Below are 27,577 nucleotides of genomic sequence, written 5' to 3'. Positions count from 1 at the left end.
GTTCAGATGATTACATTCTGCCAGATTACTGGTCTGGTACATGATCACAATTCTTTTATATATAAACTGGAACATGCAATCCAAGATCAAAGAAAATAGTGAGTTTACCACTAGAGACAAGAGAACTGACCCAAATATCTGTGTTTATAAAGCTGTTAATTATGTAGTTTATTGTATACTATTCAGATTTATCATTGTAGCACACATAGATTTAAGAAATTAAAATGTGAGTGTGATCAGCATTTTCCCACAACAAACTGTGGTCTCTGTTGCACACTGCTGTGTAGACTTCCACCCTGTGATGTGTACAGCATAACCTCCTGCCTTTATGCTTGCCAATGAGCTCTATGAATGGTTGCAGAGATTTTTGGATTTACTGCTCAGCAACCCATGGGCATATCAGACATGTGACAAAGAAGTGAGTAAATTGTAGCAAGTGCTTTTTGCCCAGTGCTACTAAGTAGGCAATGTCAGCAACACCCCTTGGATCTTATTGTAAAGTCCAAACATTTATTCAGGGATCACATCATAATACAACATTTTAGAGCCACACAGGACCCCCTAATCAGGCATGTGTAATGGGATTTATATGCTGGTGGCCCAGAAGGTCCCTCACCATAAAGTCAGCTAGTGGTGTGGCTGCTGACAGCAAGGTGACTACATGTTGGTCACTGTCTACAAAGGAGGGTTAAGGTTTTCTATTATACCATTTTCTCTGGTTTAAACTTTGCCTGCTCTTAGTGTTTTCCTTCTGTTTGTCATTCTTGGTGAATTCTTGAGAATTCTCGGTGGTGGTTGTCTTCCTTTGGTAAAAGGTTCCTCTCCCCATCTAGTTAATTTCAGCATTCGACAGACTTGACCCTGAGTAGCAAATCTTGTGAAACAACGTTTTTTTTTTGTTTACAGCAAAGTGATTGCTACTCTTCTCAAAAGCCAAAGTTGGCTACCCCCACAATTTACCTAAGATCTTGAAAGTATCTGTTTTTCCTGGTTCATTAAATATGATCATTGTCCTTGGGATATCACCGATGGTTGGACTTTTTAAAACAGAATGGATATGGTCCCTTAGTACTCTGCAGATTGCTTTCATTCTTAATTGGATTTTCAGGTTTGTGGGACCTTTTAAGTTTGTTTTTATTTTACACAGCTACAACGTTATACAAATCTCTGTTCACACCTCTGTTGGAATGTTCCCTTACATTTTTTTAAATTTTTGAAAACTATCTTTCTTCTGGCCATCAGCTTAGCTAGAAGAGAATGATTTACATATTTCTCAGGAAATGAATCCTTTTAGTCAGTCTTGCCTGAAAGGTTTGTGTTTGGACCAGCAAAATGCTGCATAGCTTTTCCTAAGGCAGCTTCCAGAGGTCACAGGACAAAGGACATATTCCTCCCTTTCTTTTGTTATACTTTTTGTATCCCTAAGAAGCTTCATTGTACTGAAATTAATGTTGTTTGCTTCATTATCTAGAAACCTCTCATTTCAGAAATGTAGTCATTTGTTTATGCTATTCTGTTGGCCCCATAAAGTTGCTAGATATTCCTGAGCATGCTGGATCAATGAGGCCATTGTACAAGTCTATAGAAGTATGAAAGCAGAGTTACCTACTTGGATTAAAGCTTCTTTACTACATATCTGCCCACCTCATAAGCTCAAAGAGCATGGGCATCAACAGCTCAGTTGCTTAGTTGAGCCATTGCACTTATATCATGCACTACAGCAAGGATATTTTCTTAATACAGCATCCAGACTTTGGTAGGACAAAAGGTCTTGCCAAAGGTATTCCTATAAGCTGTGCTTTTGCTCCTGGAGGATTCCCCTTGCCTTTTCTCTCAGCTCGCTGTGCTGAAAGATTCCTGGGGAATATATACAGTTAGTTTCCTCTGGGTACTCTGGTTTCCTCCCACACTCCAAAAGACATGCTTGTAGGTTAATTGGATCCTGTCTAACTTGGCCCTAGTATGTGTATGTATGAATGTGAGTTAGGGACCTTAGATTGTACACCCCTTGAGGGTTAGGGACTGATGTGAATGTACAATATACAGTATATGTAAAGCACTGCGTAAATTGACAGCGCTATATAAGTACCTGTAATAATAATAATAATAAATCATAGTCCTACTGAAAACAGGTAAGAACTTATTGTTTTCATCCAGTGTCTTACCATTTCACTCTCCCCATTACTTACTATGGTGGCCAGTGTTTTATTTTCTTTGCACTGAGAGTTAAGGGGAGCAGTGATAGTTATTCCATCTCTGGCTTGTGCTTCCTGTCTAAGAAGGAACCACTTGTCTCTTAGGTCTCTGTTTTGTAAAATTTCTGGTAAGACCAACAATCTTTCTGTAAACTACATAAACAAATTCAGCAAGTAGGATTTTTTAAATGTGCTTAAAATGCATTTAAAAATCTACATGTTAACTGTGTCTAAATAGTTAAAAAGTCAGACATTAATTAAAAAAAACACATTGCCAGCATAAATCCTAGCTGGGGAGCCATAAAATACATTAAGTCTATTAATATTCTGAACAATTCCAAAGAGAATATTTTACAAAGTATACTCATACAACATACTGTATTATCTACTTACCAGGCATATGCTTTCATATACTGTATATTTCATTGCATTTCATGCATATCATTACCTTCAGTGAAAGCAGATTTTCAGTACCTCTGTCTCTCCTCTCTACTCTGGCTTAAAGCTTATCTAAACCACAAAAAAAATATAATATATTGCTGCAAACCAGTCTTAAAATGTGCTGGTTGCAGTAATTTGTTAACCACTTGTCTACCGGGCACTTATACCCCCTTCCTTACCAGGCCAATTTTCAGCTTTCAGCGCTGTCGCATTTTGAATGACAATTGCATGGTTATGCAACACTGTACCCATATGAATTTTTTATCATTTTTTTCTCACAAATAGAGATTTCTTTTGGTGGTATTTACTCACCGCTGGGTGTTTTATTTTTTGCGCTATAAACAAAAAAAAGAGCAAAAAATTTGAAAAAAAATGTTTTTCTTTGTTTCTATTATAAATTTTGCAAACAGTAATTTTTCTCCTTCACTGATGTGCGTTGATGAGGCTGCACTGATAGGCAGCACTGATATGCACTGATAGGTGGCACTGATAGGCAGCACTGATGGGCACTGATAGGCGGCACTAATGAGGTGGCATGGATAGGCGGCACTGATAGGCAACACTGATGAGCTGGCACTGACTGGAGGCACTGCTGGGCACTGACTGGTGGCACTGCTGGGCGGCACTGACTGGCGGCACTGCTGGGCACAGGTGGGTGGCACTGCTGGGCACTTGTGGACGGAACTGGTGGGTGGCACTGCTGGATACGATCATCAGGGCACTGATCATCAGTGCCCTGATGATCGGTGCCAATCCCTGCTCTGACAACTGCCGGTTCTTGGCAGTACTTTCCTCACGCTCTGATAGTGTGAGGAAAGTGCAACCGAGAACCAGCAATTGCACTTCCCAGTGATCTGCATGTCATTGGACACGGCTGATTACATGGTAAATGGCCACTGTGATTGGCCTTTTACCACATCACGCGATCAGCTGTGTCCGTAGGACACAGCGATCACGGAGTTCACCTAGGGCGCGCAGTAGAGCACGTTCTGGGAGGACGTTATATGACGGCCTCCCAGAACTGGCCGGCCGCAGTGCAGCCATCATTCGGCTACCTGCGGTCGGCAACTGGTTAATCAAGCTAAGAACATTTTCAGCAAGCACAGAAAACGCCTGGTGATCTTGTCAGTAATGCAGTTACTGCATTTTCTTGTCACTTCCTGCTCCTTGGACATAAATCAAAATAATATTATCTTTCTTAAGTAAACTAGCAATCCCATCATCCCTTTTATAATGCACATGAACAAAGACAGATGTGTTTGTAGTCCAATCTGGGTGGCAACCCTGGTTCCCTCTATAGATACAGTGGAAGAGTGAGTGTAGCCACACGGGAAGTGTGTTGTTTGAAGGATTATCAGGTGAAAAAAAGGAAAACAAACTTGAAAAAAAGAAAACTAATGCAACCACTACATCCAAGGACTATGGTGGCAGCATTTTAAAGACTAAGTGCATTTTTGTACAAAAACAAAAAAGTTTGGATACTCTTTTTGCCTTCAGTTGACCTAACAGATCCCACACTCCCACTCCACAGATGCACACTTACCAAGATCTGACGTCTGTAAAGTGCTTTCTCCCTCACCATGGCTTCACAATGTAGAACTTTATGGGGCTCATCTAGAGACATACCCCATAGATTTCTACAGGGCTCTACTTGGCAGGGATGGCTTCTTCACTGTTTTGTTGTGAACTTTTAGAATGAATTGCTCCACAGTGTCCACAGCTACCGAGGTCAGTGAGGGCTTATTTTAAAGCTTATATACAGTGTGTTAAGAATAAGTAAACATTTGAATGTCCATAGCCCAATCAGAGTTCTACATTAAGGTTTCCTTCAATCATATAGTCCAACACCTTCCTATCGGCTTAAGTGCTCCAGTTTCACAGAGCTGAATAGACTGATGTTTTCATACAGCTTCTTAAAACTATTTGTAGCATAGGATTAGTGCAGTATTCCATTACCTGCCAAAATGCAAGGCAATATTGACAATGCAAATAATCACTGTCCCATGTTATTATAAAACTTGATTACTTTTATTAAAAAGGCTACGTGTGGGAGAAAATTTATGCTAATGGCAATGCATCTTTAAAATGTTTCTAATATTCTTTCATAATGCAGAGTCATTTTATTACAGAGAAAGAGCACAAGATAGCTTTTGGACTGAACTGAGCTTTTACTTTCCTACACCAAAGCTCTGCTACTCTGAAATTCCCACTTGAGCCCAATGATCGGCACAAACGTTCTTGATTCAAGTGATTGGCACCACCAGACCTTGACAACAGGACATTTGCAACAGCAAATGGAGAAAGTGATAAAGTGCAAAGCAAAAAAGGAAAGCTTTAGAGTGTTTTGAGCTCCATTTTTTGTAATAATTAAAGCTTTAGAAAAGAAAAAAAATCAGCTCCAGCTACCTTACTCACCTTATCTCTCGCTCTGTCCCCACAGACTCGCCCAATTAAACTGGCTTGAATTACATGGAACAGCATTCAATCATCTTCCAGTAAGCCCAGGCCATTTTCTTGCGTTACAGCACTGCGTTACTTTAACTGACAATTGTGCGGTCATGCAATGCTGCACCCAAATGAAATTTAGATCCTTTTTTCCCATGAATAGAGCTTTCTTTCAGTGGTATTTGCTCACCTGTGTGTTTTTTATTTTTTGCTCTTTAAAAAAAAAAAAACGACAATTTTGAGAAAAAAAAATATTTTTGACTTTTTGCTATTAAACATGTCCAGTAAAAAAATTTAAAAAATCAAATTTCAGCATAAATTTAGGCCAAAATATATTCTGCTACAGGTCTTTTTCTAATAAAAATCCCAATATATGTAATTTAATTGGTTTACATGAAAGTTATAGCTTTTACAAATGGCAGTGTATATATACTGGAATTTTTTTTTTTTTTTTTTTTTTTACTAGTAATGGCAATGATCAGCGACTTTTAGCAGGACTGTGAGACTGCGGCTGGCATTCTAACACTGGGGGGGAGCTGACTTGGTGTCACTGACATCTCCAGTGACACCAATACAGTGATCAGTGCTAATAAAAAGCACTGACACTGTACTAATGGCACTGGGCAGGAAGGGTTAACATCCGGGGCGATCAAAGGGTTAAGGGTGAGCTGTTTTACTGGAAGCCGTGTGTGTGCTTTCAACTGTACGCACACTGTTCTGTATGGCTCTGCTATGCAGAACCATATAAAGCAGTGTGCTGGAGCTCACAGGGGAGAAATCTGTGTTGTTTACATACAGTTCTCTCCCCCTGTCGGTAATACTCGGTGATCACTGGGTGCCGGCGAGTAATCACCGGCCGAGACCCGGTAATTGACAGCCAAGGCTGCACCCCTGCCACCCTGTAGCAGTATATCTGCTATAGGGAGGCAGGAAAGTGGTTAAACATTTGATTTGTACTTCTTTAATCAGCCAAGGCATGTCAACTTGTAAGTTATAGACATCTTGCAATGACTTGATCCCACTACATAACTTTTTGTCATTTGCAAACACAGAAGGGTACGTTTAATCGCAAACTCTGTATCGTTTTAAAGTTAGAATGTGATCGTCCCAAAATTATTTGCTTGGATAGACCACCAACTGTAAGGAATGAAGCCACACTCTTATGGGAAGTCCAAATATACTCTGTCAGGGGCGGACTAACCATTTGGAAACTAGGGCACTGGCCGAGGGCCCGGGGTCATGAGGGGACCCCATGAGATGCCCCTGGTACCTTTTTCATAGGCTTTTTTGAGTTTGGGCAAGGACACAGGGGCCCCATGATCCCCTATTGCCTGGGGGCCCCATGAGTTGTCAGTCTGCCCCTGTACTCTGCAAAACAGCTAGTAGTTTCTTTATTTCCTGCTTACTTTCTCATAAAAGAAACATCAAGCCCCATGTCAGCACATGAATGGGTTAGGTTTTGTACCCCCTACCCTAATAAGAGTATTCACTCATACATTTAAAACACCACTGAGCCATAACATTCTATCCTTTTTCTCTTTTTACAGGTATGATGCTATGCATTTCTACAGTAAAGCCTTGATGGTCCACCTGGGTTACAGGTGCAGTTCTTCTGTGGTTAATTCTAAATGGAGCAGGGAGAGAAAGCCCTGCTGGTATTTCTCAGGGCATATTCGTGCTTTGCAATGATCAATGTTCTGAGGAGTGGCTTGTTGCACTTTATCTGGCTGTAGGCAGCATTCTGGCCACATGTGTGCTAGAATGTACACCATGTGCTCCAGACACTGTGTTATTATGGGCATGAAGACATTTCTGCTTTGCTTTTGCAATGCAGTTGTGTCCCGGTCATCTACCTGGAGCCTTTTGTGAATGCTCAGGGTCCTGCAGCCTATAAGGTCATGGTAAGGGATGAGTTTAGAGCCTGGTGACAGATTTAAACTGGATGGCAGTGTTCTATTTTGGACCAGCTGCTTAAATCGCTCCCTGTCAACCTGACCTTGCTTCTCCCTGGTGCAGCATCTGGTGTTGAGGTATTGGTCACACCTTACCACAGGTTACCTGTGCCGTGATCGGTTGCCTTTTTATGGAGCATATTTGCTTCCTTGATATTTTTGCAGCATGTAATGCAAAAAACCACCCCCTTCCCCAGAAGAGCCCTGTGAGAGAAAGTAGATGGTCATTCTCCATTGTGGTTGTTTTTCAATTGGGATCATTTGGCTTAGTTCGTCTTCTCTGTTCTCCAGCCCATCCAGATTAGATCACAAATCATCACATACCACCAGATGCAGACAGGAATGCTCAGCTTCTTCTATTTCTTCACTTCAGTGTTACAGAGAAAGGTGTTTCAAATCTCAGTCATAGAGTTCAGGGGCGGACTGACAACTCATGATGCCCCCGGGAAATAGGGGATCATGGGGCCCCTGTGTCCTTGCCCAAACTCAAAAAAGGTACCAGGGGCATCTCATGGGGCCCTCTACTGACACGGGCCCTCGGGGCCTGAGTTTCCAAATGGTCAGTCCACCCCTGATAGAGTTAACAAAGCTCACAATTATATTCTTTCCTTTCCTTATTCTTGCTCATAAAAGTGTTGGGCCCATGTAGCTTTCCCGGGGAAGACAGCCTGTGAGAGTTGTTTCTTGGAAGCAGACTGTTTCAAGAGACAATGAAAGAATCCCCTATTCAAGCTCACCCTCTTTTCAAAGCAGCTTGTTACCAGATCTGTCTCCAGGCACTTACCTCCAGACCAGGGGCGGACTGACTAATTGGAAACATGGGCACTGCCCGAGGTCCCGGGGTCAGTAGGGGGCACCATGAGATGCCCCTGGTACCTTTTTCATAGGCTTTTTTTAGTTTGGGCAAGGACACAGGGGCCCCATGATCTCCTATTGCCCGGGGGTCCCATGAGTTGTCAGTCCGCCCCTGCTCCAGACCCCCAAATAGACACCTCCATACCCCAGATTAAGATCTGCCCAAGTCAGGTAGTTCTGCAGGTTCTTCTTCTGAAAAGGAGTCAGGAGGGCTTGACTAAGTTCGAGTACAACTGTTCATTTAGTCTGTCAGACTAGCTCTACCCTGGGAAGAGCCATCAGTGGAGCATCAGAAGAAAATAAAGTGTTTCAGGCATATGAAGAGTGAACTTTCCAACTTTTCTTTTTTGAAGATGAGTGGTCAAAGGCAGATATAAACACCTCATTCAGCAATTAAACAAAACTTTAAAATACAAATTAATTCAGAAATGAAAATATAAAGGAAGGATCTGTCATGGTAGATGATTCTCCATAATGCTGTCACTGTTAAGGCGGACTTGACTGATATATTGATTTAGATTTTAGGAAAATCTAAGGGGGAAAGCATGCAAACTTGCAGTGGCACTTGCCTCAGTGTTGAAGGCTCTATAGGTCTGGGTCCAGAACACAGTGGTGTTGAATGATCTCATTAAATCTGGGATACCTGCCTCTCTCAGAGAGATTAAAATATTTTAAGCCATGGGTTGCAGACCCTAGTTCAAAGCAATGATGTTGTAAGATTCCTTTTAAAGGGAAGTCTCTGGATATAAATTGGATGCAGCCATCGCTAAATCGATGGGGGATAGGTCTGGCTATATCCCCCAGCACAGAAGGCTTCTAAAACTTAAAAATATTATTTTAGAAGGCCCTCCAAAGATAGAGGCAAAGGAATCTGCAGATCCTGAAAGAATGTGTTTAACTCTACAATTTGTAGAAAAAATACACTTTCCTGGGGTCTATTACAGAGGGTTATATATGGAAGTTCCAAAAAGTGCCTCATCTTTAAGTCTTTCTGACAAAATCTCTGCATCCAGAGTCAAAAGGGATGTACTTTTCTGCTATGTGAAGAATCTTCAATTATAGTGGTGCCATATCAAGGACGCTTTGTGGGGGTAATCTCCTCTCTTCCTGAATGGGTGGGAAACTGGAGACCAGTCATTAAAGACCTAAAGTACCTTAACAAGTTCATTTTAAAAGAGCGTTTCAATCTGCAGTCGCTACAAACGATGTTGCATGTTATACATCTGGAGGACTAGTTTTTCCATTTATTTAAAAGAACACCACCAAAGCCAGCTCATCCCTACCCAGATCAGGGCTGCTGTTATAAATCACAGAGCCCTGTACAGCCTACATGGCAGACCCCCCGACCCCCTCCCTTCCCGAAATATCAAATGGTACTATAAATACACTAAATTCATTGTTAATGGATTCAAACACAACAAAATTCTTGCTTAAGCTCTGTGTGTGTGTGGTATTGGGGGTCATTCATATGGGCACTGTGGCCTATGCCGTGTGAATCAGCAGTTTGTTTATGTGACTGGAGCCACCTGGAGCTGTGTGCAGTATGTTACACTACGGGGACACAGTACCAGTAAAAACACAGCCATAGGTCCTAATTTGACAGGTGTGTGGGTGCAGGTGTCTGCACATGCATGCACACATGCCAAATTAGAACCTGTGGCTGTGTTCATACATTAGTATCTTCTTACAGTAACAGGTTTCTCCAGCCAAATGAAAAATCTACTGATTCACACAGCCAAAATATCTGTGTAAATGAGTCCTCAGGCAGTTATTCACATGTGATGTTGGTGGGCAGTAAAAACCCCATGGTTGAGCTGCGCTTTTACCACCCACCAAAAGAATTTATATATATACTTGTGAGCTACTATGGTAGAAAACCTGTGATTTTCTAAATGATTGTATGAATAAAAATAATGACTAAAATACAACACACCTGTGGTTCGCTGACACTCACACCAGCTCATTAAACAGTGCTATGTGACTAAAGATAAATATACTAATAGTGCCGCGCTCCCATATGAATTATCTATAGTATCTTATACTGTTATTTCCAAATCAATTGATAAAAGGATTGGTAAAAATAACAGGAATTGATTGTCTTTTGCCTATAACACCATATAAAAATAATAATACATTGCTGTGTATATTTACCACCCACCAACAGCTATCCCCTTTAGCATCAGAGACAGTGGCTGAGGGTGTACACATGTCACGGAAGTGATGCTATGATTTGCAGCCATAGCAGAAATTATACCCCTGTCTAACAAGACCCGTTCAAGTGAATAGTGCTGCTCTGTAAGCACCCTGCAGTTGCGGCGTGCTAGTGTGGGGTTAAAGCAGCAGCCTACCAAATGCTCTCTGAACAGTGATCCAAATGCTGTCTGCTCTTAAGAAGGCAAAGCACATGTGAATGAGTCATTATTTTTTAAAATTCTTTTTTAGAATTGTAATTTTTTTTTACATTTTATGAGCTGCCCTGTTGGGGGGGGGGGGCTTTGGTGAAATAGCAGAAGTCTAAAGAGACCCCTGATGTCTCACATTTGCGACTGAGAAAGCCACTGAGGACATAGATTCTTCAGTTCTTTTCTATGCAGCCTCAGTTGCACAAATGAATGAATAGGAAGTGCTCTGAGGCTTCTTGTTTATTCACAAACTGAAGCATAGTAACCACAGTTTTGGCTCTTTTCACACAGAGAACATTCTCAGTAGGATAACTGTAGCCTCATCCACCAAGTGTCTGAAGGCCTCCCAATGCCTGCAGATGGTGGGGACGATGATGTCCACAATCCCTACAGTTAGGTGGTCCTAGTGGAGGTCTCACTCCCACCAGAATGGCTTCCTGAACCAGAGTAAGTCAGAGGATTTTGATCAAAAATTCACGGAGAGCCCTTCGCTGAGGGAAAGTCTGGATTAGTTGATGAAAGAAGAAAATCTCTTGAATTGTCCGTCTCTCACCAAACTCATAGATGAGGGATGCTTTCCAGAAGGGCTGTGGGGGTATGTGTCTGGGCAAGTCAGACCAGGCCAGTTTTTCCCTCAAAGAGAGCAATTTCCAACATTCTGGAACTGAGAGTGACCTATCAAGCCCTGCAAGCATCTTTTTTGGGAAGTAATTTGTTTTAAAACAGACAATATATCAAGAAGCAGAGATGCAACAGCAGTAGGCTACTACTGGAATAAGTGACTCCAATTATGTCATGGGCTCAATCTGTTCTCCATTTTTTGGCTGTTTAGATTCCAGATTGGGACAATGTCCAAGCAGATTACTTATCAGGAACCCCACTGGACAACAATGAGTGGTCTCTGGTCCCAGAAGTATTTATCAATTTGTCAAAATAGACTTTTCCTCCTCAAGTGGACCTTTTTGCAACTCCCGCCTATACCAAATGGAATTGATTCTTCTCAAAAGTTCCCAATCCACAACACTGGAGACAGATGCCTTGACATAGGAGTGGCTGTTTCATATAGCATATGTCTTTCCACCAGTACCCCATGATGTACAAAATTCTAAAAAGATACTGGACTGAGAAAGACCAAAGTCCTGGCAGTAATTCCCAGTTGGCTCAGGCACCATGATATCTGCTCCTGTTGGAATTGAGCCCAGAGGAGCCAGTTCCTCTTCCAGTGGTACTGAAATGTCTTTTATAAGGCCCTATAATTTATCAGGCATCCAAAAAATTGTGCCTGATGTCCTAGATTTTGAAAGACAAATGCTGGTAAAGCTGGGACACTCCTAAAAAGTGATCAACACTCTTTTCAGTTCAGAAAAAGCAGTACTAACAGTACTTACAACATAGTCTGGCAAAGATTTCAAGAGTTTGCTTCATCTCAGAATTTCTCACTTGCCAATCTTCCAAGTCCAGAATATCTTAGACTTTCTTCAGCAAGACCTGGGCCTGTTTCTCAGCCTAAGAACTTGAAAATAAAATATTGTTAGCTATTATAGTCTTACTAAAGTGCAGTGGGCACCTAATGACCTTGTGATTTAGTTCTTCAGGGCCATCATAAGACAGGCCAGCAAGAAAATTATTTTATTCCTGCATGAGATCTACTAATAGACATGTACTTTCAGGCCACTGATCTCTTTGAATGGGACATGTCTCTCTGGCACCTCACCTTAAATCATACGACTGAGGCCAGCAAGAAAATTACTTTTTTCCTGAATGAGATCTACTATTAGTCATGTACTTTCAGGCCGCTGATCTCTTTGAATGGGACATGTTTTTCGGGCATCTCACCTTAAAGTGATTGTAAACATAATTTTTTCCCTTAAAATAACAAACATGTCATACTTACCTGCTCTGTGCAATGGTTTTGCACAGAGCAGCCCAGATCCCCCTCTTCTTAGGTCTCCAGCGCTCCTGGCTACCCCCCCTTCCCCCCCAGGAGTGCCCACTATAACAAGTAATTTACTATTGGGGCACTCCTGATGGTTCACTCCTGAACTAGCTCCATGTGTCTATAGACACACAGAGTGTGAATCAGTCCTAGTCCTTGTTCCCTTCTCACAGGCTGTGTTTGACAACAGCCAATGGCTCCCCCAGCCTATGATGAGGGAGAGAGTGGAGAGAGCCACTGCTCTTGTGCACAGCATTGGAGATCAACGGTCAAGATCAGGTTCAGTTAAGTACAAGGGGGACTGGAGGGGGGAGCTGCACTCAGAAGGTTTTTTACCTTAACGCAGTGAATGTATTAAGGTAAAAATAACCAGCAGCCTTTAGAACCACTTTAAAACCGTCTGTTTAGGTCACGATCACTTCAGCAAGAAGAGTCTCAGGGATAGAAACATTAGGAGTCAAGGAGCCCTTCATGACTTTCTTAGCAGACCAGTGGTGTTGATACCAAATATAATGATCAAAGGAAAGGAAAACTAGGGTAAGTATGAATAACAATTTTTTGATTTCCTGATGGCTCCATTTCATCATACGAATGGGTCATAACAGACAAAGGGTAGTAATTGTTGACAATATTTTTTCCCAGGTTTTGTTTCAAGGAGTTTCCCTCAACAATGGGAAATTGACTGTCCTTTCTCATCACATGAAATAAACTCCCTATCCAGTTCCTAGTGCCTGAAACATGATTGCCCATATTGTACAGTTGAGCTCAAACGATAATGCAACATTAGTTTAACATTAGATTTGAGATAAATATACTAGTTGTGTTTAGTACTGTGCTGGGAATTGTTTTTTATGCCTGTAATTTGCATTATGTGTAAACGTGCAAACATTGCTGACTCGATCCTCCACGTGCTGAGGCTGGTGCAGTCATGGCACAGACAGTGCTCTCACGATGTAAACACTGCCTAATCCTAGACAGCAACAGCAGAGACACCATTGTTCATCTGCATCTGAGGACTGCATTTTCATTTAATATTTTGATAAGGATAGTGGGGATAAAGCTGCGCCTACCAATCAAATCTCCAACTTATTTTTAAAAGGAATTTCATAAAAAGGAATTTACTAAGACTGGAGGAGCCAAAATCTTGATCATTTGTGCAGGTCAACTAATCAGCTTCTAGTTTTCATTTGCAAAACGTAACTGAACATGCTGAGGCTAGAAGCTTGCCCCAGATTCTGTCTGCTTCAGTTTTAGTACATTTCCCAAAAGTATAATTTTATACATTTTAAAATTTGTATTATTCTTTTTTTATTCAGGTAAATTCGAAATATTGCCTATTTCATAATTCTCCTTTTGCAACTAGCAGATGGTGAATGGGGGTTTTGGGTTGCAGGGTTTCAGATAGTTGGTTTACTGTTGTGCTGTACTGGATATCAGATCACTTATATACACCACACTGAAATGACTCAGAGCACCCCTCCTAGAGACGGTTTTGTTTGGATCCTTATTCTGCTGGAGCAATCAACAAACAGGAGTTATTGCTAGGCTTTCTGATTAAACAGCCCAGCATGATCTGCACATACTGAAGCATGTATTAAATATCTATTTGTCACATAAAGAACATATAACATTAAAATATTTTTTAAAACTTAAAAAGGAAAATACGATTGACAAATAGTACTATAGTTTCCATTCAGTAGCAATCCATGTATTCTACTTTCTCTATAGATGTGCACAAGCACATCTCTCAATATCCTAAAGCAATAGCTGTGCGAATATCACAGATACCACTCAGCAAGTGTCAGGAATTGGATGATATAGCTCCCAAGTCTGTTTATTTAGGATGTCAATTGCAAAAGAAAAGAAACTGTAGAGTCTTCATACATGCATTATTGATTGATACCCTAGCATAGAACACTGAGAAACACAGTTAGACCTTCCAAAGGATCCAGATGAGAAGTGCGGGAGACTTAGCATGGATAATAAGAAGGAAACTGTGAGAATAAAGAAGGTAGGATGCCACTGAGTGAGATAATTGTGTTAAGTCCAAGGAGCTGCTGCATCAAAAACACTTTTGAGCACTGTTAGTTTTTTTTTCAATGGATTCAACTAACACTATTGGCAATCCCTGCTGAGCATGTTGCTCATAGGAAATAGACCACAAAGATGGGGAAAGCGCATGGTGTCAGATATAAATGTAATTTTGATTGTGTTAACTTGTACTGATGAATCAATGTTTTAACTTTCTTCAGAATGCTATTATTTCATTTATATAAAAGGACACAGATGTAATTGTTAGAAAACATGAACTGCAAAGCCAATTACATATGATTTTCTACCTTCAAACCGCACTAAATTGCCATTTCCATAGGGTGCTATATTCAACATGTAAGGATTTATTTAACACCTTCAAGTTAACTGTGTCCACAGGAGCAGAATGCAGTTAATGGTTTGAAAATGTTTTCTCATCTCGTAAGAAGAGACTTAAATTAAGAAACTGTAAAAAAAAAAAAAAACCCTTACAAAAAATATGTATCTGCCACTGTAACTATACTCCCAGCATGTATATGTGTGTATGTATGTATATATATATACACACAAATCCAAAATCCAAATCCAAAACTGATATAGAGGTACTCACATGTCTTGCAAGACCCATGAGTGCCTCTATACCAGTTTTGGATTTGTACGGATTTCTTTGTTGGTGAGCATCTGGGGATTTACCTCAAACAATGTGTCGTGGCTACCCTTGGGACTGTTATACTGTATGTATATGTGTGTGTGTGTGTGTGTATATATACTATATTGCCAAAAGTATTGGGACACCCCTCAAAATCATTGGATTCAGGCATTCCAATCACCTCCATGGCCATAGGTGTATAAAATCAAGCACCTAGGCATGCAGACTGCTTCTATGAACATTTGTGAAGGAATGGGTCACTCTTAGGAGCTCAGTGACTCCAAGCGTGGTACGGTGATAGGTTGCCACCTCTGCAATAAGTCCATCCATGAAATTTCCTTGCTACTAAATATTCCATGGTCAACTGTTAGTGGTATTATAACAAAGTGGAAGCAACTGGGAACAACAGCAACTCAGTCATAAAGAGGTAGGCCACGTAAAATGACAGAACAGGTTCAGCGCATGGTGAAGCATACAGTGCGCAGAAGTTGCCAACTGTCTGCAGAGTCAATAGCTAAAGAACTCCAAACTTCATGTGGCCTTCAGATTAGCACAACAGTGCATAGAGAGTTTTATGGAATGGGTTTCCATGGTGGGCAGCTGCAGTGGAAACATGTTCTCTGGAGTGATGAATCATGCGTCTCTGTCTGGCAATCCAATGGACGAGTCTGAGTTTGGCGGTTGCCAGGAGAATGGTACTTGTCTGACTGCATTGTGCCAAGTGTAAAGTTTGGTGGAGTGGGGATTATGGTGTGGGGTTATTTTTCAGGGGTTGGGCTCGGCCCCTTAGTTCCACTGAAGGGAACTCTTAAGATATCAGCATGCCAAGACATTATGGACCTTTTCATGCTCCCAACTTTGTAGCAACAGTTTGGGGATGGCCCTTCCTGTTTCAACATGACTGTGCACAAAGCAAGGTCCATGAATACATGGATGAGTGAGTTTGGGGTGGAGGAACTTGACTGGCCTGCACAGGCCTGAGTCCTGACCTCAACCCGATAGAACACCTTTGGGATGAATTAGACTAGAGACTGCGAGCCAGGCCTTCTCGTCCGACATCAGTGCCTGACCTCAAAAATGCGCTTCTGGAAGGATGGTCAAACATTTCCATAAACACACTCATAAACCTTGTGAACAGCCTTCCCAGAAGAATTTAAGCTTTTATAGTGACAAAGGGTGGGTCAACTCAATATTAAAACCTACCAACTAAGATTGGGATGTAATTAAGTTCATGTGCATGTAAAGGCAGACGTTCCAATACTTTTGGCAATATAGTGTATATACACTGCTCAAAAAAATTAAAGTATCAAGTCAATTAAACTCATAGGATATTGATCTCGTCAGTTAAGTAGCAGAGGGGGTTGTTAATCAGTTTCAGCTGCTTTGGTGTTAATGAAATTAACAACAGGTGCACTAGGTGGGCAACAATGAGTCGATCCCCAAAACAAGAATGAATTTACAGGTGGAGGCCACTGACATTTTTTTCCCTACTCATCTTTTCTGACTATTTTTCACTAGTTTTGCATTTGGTTGGGGTCAATGTCACTACTGGTAGCATGAGGCAATAGCTGGACCCCACAGAGATTACACAGGCAGTCCAACTATTCCAGGATGGCACATCAATACGTGCCATTGCCAGAAGGTTTGCTGTGTCTCCCAGCACAGTTTCAAGAGCATGGAGGAGATTCCAGGAGACAGGCAGTTACTCTAGGAGAGCTGGACAGGGCCACAGAAGCTTCTTATCCCATCAGCAGGACCAATGTCTGCTCCTTTGTGCAAGGAGGAATAGGTGGAGTACTGTCAGAGACCTACAAAATTACCTCCAGCAGTCCACTGGTGTGAATGTCTCTGACCAAGCAATCAGAAAAAGACTTCATGAGGGTGGCCTGAGAGCCCAACATCCTCTAGTGGGCCCTGTGCGCAATGACCGGCCCCATAGAGCTTGATTGGCATTTGCCATTGAACACCAGAATTGGCAGGTCTACCACTGGTGCCCTGTGCTTTTCACAGATGAGAGCAGGTTCCCCCTGAGCACATGTGACAGACGTGAAAGGGTCTGGAGAAGCTATGGAGAACATTATGCTGCCTGTAACATCATTCAGCATGACCGTTTTGGTGGTGGGTCTGTGATGGTCTGGAGTAACACACAGACCTCTACAGGTTGGACAATGGCACCCTGACTATTCGGATGAAATCCTTGGACCCATTGTAAGACCCTATGCTGGTGCAGTGGGTTCTGGGTTCCTCCTGGTGCATGACAATACCCGGCCTCATGTGACAAGAGGATGAAGGAATTGATACCATAGAATGGCCGCCATGCTTGTCTGACATAAATCCAATAGAACATCTCTGGAATATCATGTTTCGGTCCATCCGACACTGCGAGGTTGCACCTCAGACTGTTAAGGAGCTCAGTGATGCCTTGGTCCAGATCTGGGAAGCAATACCCTAGGACACCATCCGTCATCTCATTATTAGCATGCCCAACATTGTCAGGCATGTATACAAGCACATGGGGCCATACAAACTACTGAATACCATTCTGAGTTGCTGCAATTAAATTTCAGCAAAAAGGACTAGCCTGCTGCATCATTTTTTCACTTTGATTTTTGGGGTGTCTTTGAATTCAGTCCTCTGTAGGTTGATGCCCTGCCATTTGATGGAAATCAAAATGATCAAATGTCCAGCATGATATGTTTCCCCATTGAGATCTGATGTATTTTCAAAGTGTTGCTTTAATTTTTTTGAGCAGTGTATATGTAAGACGTGTACCAGGGTGGGCTCCCCAGGATACAGTGAAGTCACGAACGAGAAAAGCAACCCCAACACCAGCTTTTGCCACAACAGAATTTTACTTAGATGTGGCAAATAAACACAAACACAAATGCTGGAAACATACAATAAATTTACATCCACCCAGCCCAAAGGCTGAGACCCTTGTGCTGCGCGCCTTCTGATGGATGAAGGTAGAAAGTGAAGTAATTTACCTACTGGCGGACACAACTAAGCTGCCACACCTTACCCGTTATTACCCTAAAAGAGCAGGAATCAGTGTATGGGTGTACGGTATGGGCTAGCCTCCGATGCAGCACAACAGCTTACAATCTTACACAAATCTACAGTATTCCCTCTCCCATAACTGGTCCTGTAGCATGTGCCTGAGTATTCCTTCTGAGCAAAACGCCAGTCTGGCTTGAGTTTGTAGGATTTTATCAGCTCTCCAATGTGAAATGTCACTTTAAGTTGTGGAGTCCTTCCAATAATCAGTAACAACACTTGTGGCCTGACACAAACAGAGACCCTAACTAACTAACTATAGGCCTGGACTCAGTCTCAAGGCGCCAACACTGAAATGAGGTGCATGCACGATCTTACCGACCCGGGTCTGCTTTGCATCCGCTGGTGACTCTAAATAGAACAAATGTCTCTCCAACGAGCATGCGATCTTGCCGTATATGCTGCTTAGTTCCTCTGATCTCATCAGCTTCCTGGCAGCAATCTCATCAGCATTCCAGGCAGCAATCTCATCAGCTTCCTGGCAGCAAACTCATCAGCTTCACTCAGCTGCAGGTCTGGTCACTGAGGGACGCATGCACACCTGGATGTCATTGGATATGCTCAGACGGCCCCTTCATTCAGCATTGTCCAAAACATGGCTGCAGTCTCCTCTTCCTGTTCACTCCAACTCTAGAGTGCAAAACCTCACCTCTTCATGAATATACAAATATCTATGCAGTCTGAGGCTGTGTTAGAAAAACAGTGACATCTTGTGGCTAAACTGCAGAATGTCAGTCAAAACATTAATTTACTTCCACACAGTGTTCAAACAATGAGAGCTGTTTCCCCATCTCACATATATATATATATATATATATATATATATATATATTACAGGATTTATATGGCTTTATTTTCAGGGATTACCTAAAGGCAGCCAGAGTAGGAACTAGCCATTCAGGTTGGGGTAGGTAGTTCCACAAGTTGAGAGAAGCTGTGGAGAAGACCTGGAGGCATGCATAAAAGGAAGTAACAATGGAGCTAGAGAGCAGGTGGTCTTGAGAAGAGTGAAGATGATAGTTTACTTGATATTCTGAGATGGGGTTGGTTATGTAACTACTGGCAGAGTGGATGGCTTTGTAAGTTGTTGTTAATATTTCGAATTTTATTGGTATAGGACAATCGGAAGCCAGCGGAGCAGAGAGGACGGGCAAACACTGAGAAGTTGGTAAGTTGCATGAGTCTGGCAGCAGCATTCACGACATTCACGAGACTGAAGGGGGGCGGCCTATGGAGAGGTAGGTCAATGAGGAGGGAGTTGCAGTAGTTAGAGGGAGTAGCAGAGGCAAGAAATAACAAAAGTTGCACCTTGGTGGTGTTTATTATAAATAAATAAATATAAATATGTACATATACATATATATATATATATATATATATATATATACACACACACAGTATATATATACACACACACAGCATATATATACACACACACACACAAAAACACACATTGTGTATATATTTTAAGTCAGTGTTACTGATATATAGTTACTATAAACTATCATAATGAAAAAATACAAGCCAGTATTGCTAACACTGAAATAAATGCAGTAATAAAATCAGTGTTGTTTAAATTACCTAAACACTCCAGTAAGTAACACAAGTAAATAAGGGAAAAGTATTGGCACTTTTATAACATTTTAATTAGCACAAGTACTCTTTAGATTTTTAGTCGGATAATTTACTTTTTTAAACACCATTAGCTATTGTAAAGAAATCCTTCCTAAATTGAAGCAGCAAGCAGAGTCAACATGTGTTAGCTTTCCACATTGAAATCTTGACACTTCTTGTACTAAGAAAAATATAAAGTTTCTCTGAGGACAAATGACGAGCAGGTAGCTGTGCCTAACAAAGCAGAAAGTTAATATATAGTGTCAGTAGAAATGCTGGAGCGGCTGCTGTCACAGATAGATCAGCTACTCCTGAAATGGAGCTCATAGAGAGATTTTACTGGCACAGTGAATGTTCCAGATACAAATACATAATGATATACTTACGACCAGTGTGATGAGATGCTGGGTCACAGTAGCAGCATTGTGGAATTAGGCAAATTAAGTAAAAAATATTTGCTTAGCCACTGGGAAAAAGGAAACTATTTCCAATTGATTATCTACAGATTTTTTTTAATGCAAGTGAAAAAGGGGGCACTATATCCAATAGAGAGCCTCAGTTGCAAACAGACAATCTATAAGCAGGCCAACAACCACAATACTGGAGGATTTGCAGGTTACTTACGTCCTGGTTAGTAGGTCCAACACTTTGCTTTTATAGGCTAGTTCCATAAAAAATAACCACTTTCCATCCACAAACCATTCATAAATAGCCTGGAGCTCAAACGATTAAAGGAGAAGTAGGACCAACACTCTTTTGACCCTACTTCCCTTGTAAGTCAGAGGAGTGCACTTTGCTCTGCACTCCTGTGACCCGTACTCAGCTGTCATCGGGCTAACGTTTGCTGATGACTGATATCACTCATCCACTCCAGACTCTAGAGCAGGGATCCTCAAACTACGGCCTGCCGAGGACATTTACGGGCAGGGGCGTATTTGCCACGAGGAAGGGACACTAAGTACAGGGGCGGGCAGGGGGCTGCTGTATCTTACCTGGCTCCGTGTCCTAGTCCCACGACGATCCAGTCCAGGAAGCGCTGCTCCTTCATTCACTCCGGCCACTCCCTCACGCGATGTTCGCGCTGCCGCTCGGCTCCGCCTCCTCACCGGTGATTGGGCGCCAGAACTGTAGCTCAGGAAAGGCACACAGGTGGCCAATCACCAGTGAGGAGGCGGAGCCGAGTGGCCCCACGAACACCGAGTGAGGGAGAGACCGGAGTGAAGAAGGAAAGCTGACAGGTAAGTGTGCCGTGCAGATGGTACTGCTACAACCAGGTATGCTGGCTGCAGCAGCACCATGCTGGAACAGGGGTCAGCAAGTTAAGTGTCATTGGTGTCAGTGGGAGGAATAGTGCCCCATCATTGGTGTCACTGATACTAATGATGGGGCATTATTCCTCCCACTGACACCAATGATGGGGCACTATTCCTCCCCCCAACTGACACCAATGATGGGGCACTATTCCTCCCACTGACACCAATGTTGGTACACTATCCCCCCCCCCCCACTGACACCAATGACAGGGCACTATTCCCCTCCCACTGACACCAATGATGTACTATTCCTCCCACTGACACCAAAGATGGGGCACTATTCTTCCCACTGACACCAATGATGGGACACTATTCCTCCCACTGACACCAATGATAGGACACTATTCTTCCCACTGACACCAATGTTGGGACACTATCCCCTTCCCCTACTGACACCAATGATGGGGCACTATTCCCCCCCCCACTGACACCAACAATGGGGCACTATTCCTCCCCCCACTGACACTAATGATGGGGCACAATTCCTCCCACTGACACTAATGATGGGGCACAATTCTTCCCACTGACACCAATGATGGGGCACTATTCCTTCCACTGACACCAATGATGGGGCACGATTCTTAACACTGACACCAATGATGGGGCACTATTCCTCCCACTGACACTAATGATGGGGCACTATTCCTCCCACTGACACTAATGATGGTGCACGATTCTTCCTACTGACACCAATGATGGGGCACTATTCCTCCCACTGACACTAATGATGGGGCATGATTCTTCCCACTGACAGCAATGATGGGGCGGCACTATTCCTCCCACTGACACCAATGATGGGACACACTTGGGGGGAAATGTCTGTGCGTCTTATGGAGCGGCCGGCCCAGTATTCCCGCCGCTGTTGTATGTCTGCAGTCTCTGGTCATCTCCTGTACTGTGTCTGCATTTGTTCATAGTTTTTTTTTTTTAAACTATAGTCCGGTCCTCCAACAGTCTGAGGGACAGTGAACTGGCTCTCTGTTTAAAAAGTTTGAGGACCCCTGATCTAGAGAGATCCTGACTTTAATATCGGGATCCTCCCAGATGCCTAACCACAGACAGAGCCAGACGCTCCCCTTCCCTCCTCCAGTGTCCAGCACTCCAGTGTGCACTGCAGGGCATAGCAGAGAGCCGGAGACTGGTAGCCACTGGTTCTCTGCTCACTGAAGACCAAGAACTGAGCGATCAGTGGTCTTTGATCACTCAGTCCTTGGTGTAGAGGCGGCAGGGGACAGATTCAGAATCCAATTAATGCAGCACCCACCTAGATGAATATGTACTGTATGTTTGTTTTTTTAAAGCCCATACCTCTTTTAAAACAAGTTTGTGATTGGATGAGAGAAGATTGTGCTGTTCATCTCTACCTCCTCCTCTAAGCACAGAACATGTATTTACTGAAAGATGTTTTCAAAATGGATGAGTTACAGAGCAAGAAACTAGCCATGATCTGTGAATTTCAGCCACAGCTGTACGTTTCAGCCCCATACTCTTGCCACTGACTGTACTGTTATGGGGCAATGAAAGTAAGTGAGTGTTACATAACACAAGAGTAGCCACACTTTGCACACACCTTATTAGTGTTCATTTATTTTTACACTACAAATGGCCAGAAATTGTTATTGGCTGGAGTTCAGCTTTAATACAGGACAGACAGCGTTTAGAATAGAGGCAGGCACAAGACACATTAGGCTTCATTCACAAGGACAAAGAACAGACATTTGCTTTGTGTTATTAAGAGATTTCTAAATTCTTTGCAAAGCCAGTGTCTGTTCTGTAATATAAAAAGGGAACACTCTAGTATATACATAAAAACATAACATGTATGCATTGTTTTGCTTTGCATTTATCTACATTTGGCATGCATTGGCAACTTGCAAAGCTTGCCAAACACTTCAATTAAAGTCATTGACAGTGTACCCTAAACGATTGTTAGACATTCTAGCTCCACCCCAGGCAGAAGCCCAAATTATGGGCATTCATACTGGGAGAGCTACAGGCAGCGTTGAATCCTGCAGCCCTCATTGCCATGCAGTCTGTGCCTCTTCTGCTCCTGTTGTATTGATAAAAGACTGGGCCCACAACCTCCTGCAGCCACCAGCTAGATTGAACGAGATGACTATAGTAGTAGCTGACAGACAGCTTGTCTTCTGAAAGATGGTGACTGGAGAGGAGTGTCATCATTCATAAAACCCAAGTCCACAATAACATTCACAGCTACTACACTAGTCTTGAATGAATGTAGTAACCCTTAGAATATACCCTTACACTCACCTTAACTCCCTCAGTTCCTTGCTGCCTCGCAGTCTGCATTGAGATCTGTGCCAGAGACCAAGAGAAGCAGTGATGTAAGGTAAGTATAACTGATTCTGGATACTTTCACACTGGACCATCAATGCCTTTTGTCATTTTGTGTGTGTTTTTTATCATGTTAGTACATTTTTTGCACATTTTCAGGCTTAAGAATTTTTGTTTTAGTCAGTGAAAAGCTAGTTACTAGGAGGAGACAGTCGAATGGCATAAAGTCAGGCAAAAGAACAAAAGTTACAAACATAGGTGCTTCTATTGATATCTGTTTAGTCAGAAAATGCATGATCATGCCCCAAAGAAGGCATGTACTTTATCTGAGCATTGATTGATCACTCAGATGTGAACAGACAAAATTAAATAACATAAAATCTGAGTGTTGTGGGTTGAAGTGCTTCTGGAAACGCACTTCAAATCACTCAGGTGTGAATTGAGGGTTATTTGTTCCCCTAGACCAGGGGTAGGCAACCTGCGGCTCTCCAGCTGTTGCAGGACTACAAGTTCCATCATGTCTCTGCAAGTCATAGCTGTAACTGTCAGTTTTGTAATGTTGCAATGCCTCATGGGAAATGTAGTTCCACAACAGCTAGAGAGCCACAGGTTACCTACCCCTGCCCTAGACAAAAATAAGCACTTAACCCATGCAATGCAGGGCATGCCCCATTGCAGGGGTCAATTTGTCCCATATTTCAGTTTTACCAAAACAAAACTTAGAAGCCCCTGTCTTTCAGACCCTGCCCTTCTCTTACCTGTGCCACCATCTTTGAAGGCCTGGCACATGTGCAGATGTGCCAAAGGGCTCCGCCCAGCCTTCAGGACCTGGTATTTACCCATGTACCAACAACATTTAGAAGAACTTCAGTCACATTAACTCTGGCTCCACCCCCACTGGTGCTCAAATGTTTAAAGGCCTGGCACATGTGCAGATGTGCTGAAGGGCTCTGCCGAACCTTCGGGACCAAGTATTTGCACATCTGTTGCATATGTGGAAAAACCAAGGTCTGGAACATCCTGAGGTTTGCCCTCTTTGCAAATGCACCAGGGAAACAACTCGGTGTGCGTTTAGATCTGCCGAATTGTTCTGCTAGGTCCTAGGTCCTAAATGCTGGGCTAAGCCCTTTAGCACATCTGCCCACTTGTGGAATTGAGCACACATCATTCTTGACCAGGCAAGAAAGTAGGAGGTGCTGCCCTGCAGCACAAAAAGCTAGAAGGCAAAGTAAAGGCTTTCACAAAGGCTGCATAGGTGTGGGCACAGTGGCTAAATGGTTAGCACTTCCACCTGGCAGTGCTAGGGTCATTGGTTCAAATCCTAACCCCAGCACCACCTGCCTGGTGTTTGCATGTTCTCCTTGTGCCTGCATGGGTTTCCTCCCACACTCCAAAGACATGCTGGTAGGTTAACTGGTTCCTGTTTAAATTGCCCTTAATATGGATATGTATGAATGTGAGTTAGGGACCTTAGATTGTACGTTCCTTGAGGGTTAGAGACTGATGTGAATGTGCATTATATATATATACATACACACACACATATAAAGCACTTTATAAATTGATGGAGCTATATAAGTATCTGTAATAACTAAATAATCTTAGAAAGTATTATTTTACTGAAAGGGTAGTTGATGCTTGGAATAGACTTCCAACAGAGGTAGTGAGTTGGTCAACAGTAAATGGCTTCAAACATGCTTAGGACAAAAAAATAACATGCAGGAATTGAAAAAATGGACCACTTGGCCTTTTTTTCTGCTGTCACATTTCTATCTTTTCTTTGGGCAGAGCTCTTCAGTGTATGCACCAGGCCTTCAAAGATGGCAGCACCTTTGTGTGTGTGTGTGGGGGGGCAGATTTAAGGGGACTGAGGTGCCCCTTTAAGTTTTATTGGCGCATGTGCAAATACTAGGTTCTGAAGGCTGGGCAGAGCCTTTTAGTGCATCTGCACATACATGGAATTGAGCACGCAAAGACAGAGTGCTGCCCTGCAAAAAAAAAGTAGAAATCACAAAAAAAATTGTAGGAGAGGGGGGGAGCTGGAGACAGGTTCAAATAATTAATTTTAAGGGGTAAAGGTTTGCTTTAACATTTCCCCTGTGAAGACATTGCAGATAACTTTTCTTTCTGTACAGATAATTAGCATATTCATGCAATTCACAAAACTGATTAGCCTCAATGTGTTTGTTTCAGTATTAAGTATAGCGTGTCTCACTTCACTGACAACACTGATGTAAGTAACTTCAAGCACTGAGCTGGAAATTCAAAGGTCCTATTACATAACACAGAATAGTAAATGAGGACAGATTGTATGACATACGACTGTGGCCGAAGTGGCAACCTGAACTGCTTCCTGAGAGTGATGCCTGTATAATGCATGATGCATTCACTTCTCAGGAATCACTATAAACACACACAAGTCAGCAAGTATTCACTGGGCATTAAATATCACAGATACTTTATTTTTATCTCTCCCTTGAGAGAAAAGCTGACAAATCTGGATTTTTTTTATCACCTAGCCCCTGCATCACCTATTCTACTGCATCCTCATTAAAAAAGCTGCTGTACTTCTGCTGTCAGATTTATGGTGGTGGCACTACTAGGTTGCATAGCTCTCCAGCATCACAAAGAAATGAAGATAAGTCAAGCTAATTTCCTTTTCTACAAGGACAATCAGAGATGCTGGTGCAGTAGGTACATTACTAGCTACAGGGAAGAATATTCTTTAAGTGACATATTCTTGGCTCGGGCAGTACATATACAGTTATAAGTGTTATACAGGTAAGGTTAAATTAATTAACAGTAACAATTGTAAAGTTTAACATGTAATGCCAGTTTTGTTGATAAAAAAAAGAAAAATGTCCTGGGTAAATTCCATTTATTATTGTAATTTTAGCAAGCTTTTTCTTTTCTTTTTTTTACAGATTTAAACCTTTATGTGTTCTGTAGAAATTTTTGTTTCTGTTACCATGACCTTTCTCATATAGATTTATTATCGGGAGGGTGAAGCTTTTACTGAACTAGCTGCTGATCATGGTGATACTGTACTTAAAGCACTAATTCTTTCCACCATGTGAGTTGCCAATTTATATGCACCCATTGATCCATGTATATAAGGTACTTAGTCTGGCACCCTCTGGTGTCTCTTCTTGGCCCTACAGGTTACTCCACTAGCCTAGCCATTGTGTTTGTCTTCACCCAGGGGTCCTGCTGTGCTGAGGACTTCCACCCGACAAAGCTGCATCTTTTTGATGAGCCAGTGTTTTTAGCTGTTCAATGCGAGTTGCCAATTGTCTTTCACCCCAATAAACAAGTTTTATACTACACATAGACTGCACCCTCTTCTTCCCTAATCTGTTCACTTAGAGCTACTTCATTATCTCCAGAGATGCTGCACCAAGTGTCTGAGGCCACCAAGAAGCCACCTTAGATGTTCCAACTGGACTTTTTGGTGAGCTCAATTTTTTCTGTGTACACACGCCACTTATTGAGCCATATATTCATTTCAACTTACAGGGTAGCTAAATACAGATTTGTACAGAGCACAAATCTAAAAGCTGACAGTTGCACACAGTCGGGGGAATTCATAAAGAGTGTTGTAGACACCCTTTAGGATTCCTTTAAAACATAGCACTGAAAGTGAAGTCTGTCTATGTCTGCACTGAGGAAAGAGTATCCACACTAGACACTTAGTGCATTCACTCCCACCCTCCATCCCTAGGCACTGCACCTGTCACACTGACAGCCACAGTGGTTGAAGAGTTTTGTACTGAGGCAGGAACAGCCACAGAACTGAGAGACTAGCTCCCCATGAGGTCCGCTTTACTTTGGATTGACAGCCCATGGAGGTGGTCAGATCCATAGCTGCATTCAATTCAATAGTGGCTTTTAAATCTGCCCACTGCTGTGCATTGTCAATCAAAAGTAAGCTCTATACTCACAACTGGGTAGTAACCAGCTGTTATTGATAAGTCGTTGTGCATTCTGCATGTGAAGTGGTATGTGTGGTGAATTATTTTACCACGGTGCAAATGTTAGGATATCTGATGTTGCCATATGCTCTGCATGTGGGGGCTTGTGAGATCACAAATATTTTATATCCTTTGATAGAAAATCCTATTACTCTATCACTATAGGCTGTATGTCTAAAACTTTAATTAGAGCAACTTTGGACTGTCTTTTGGTTCATCAAAATGGCTTAAATATTTTTACTGGATTGTTAGCAAATTATGTAGTGTTGGTAAATGATGTCTTGGTACAAAATTATTGTTGTGCTATAGAACATGCAGTGTGGCTTTGTCGCTGTTAATATAAGAAAAGATCCATACATATAATATTTTTTGCCAAACTGTGTGTACTTAGTTGTTCTCTGTTCTTGGTGTTGCACTAAGA

This window comes from Staurois parvus, unplaced genomic scaffold (genome assembly GCF_062004578.1).
Source record: "Staurois parvus isolate SC_StPar_1 unplaced genomic scaffold, SC_StPar_1.0 ptg000147l, whole genome shotgun sequence".
Lineage (NCBI taxonomy): Eukaryota > Metazoa > Chordata > Amphibia > Anura > Ranidae > Staurois > Staurois parvus.
Note: the sequence above shows the minus strand (reverse complement) of the source record.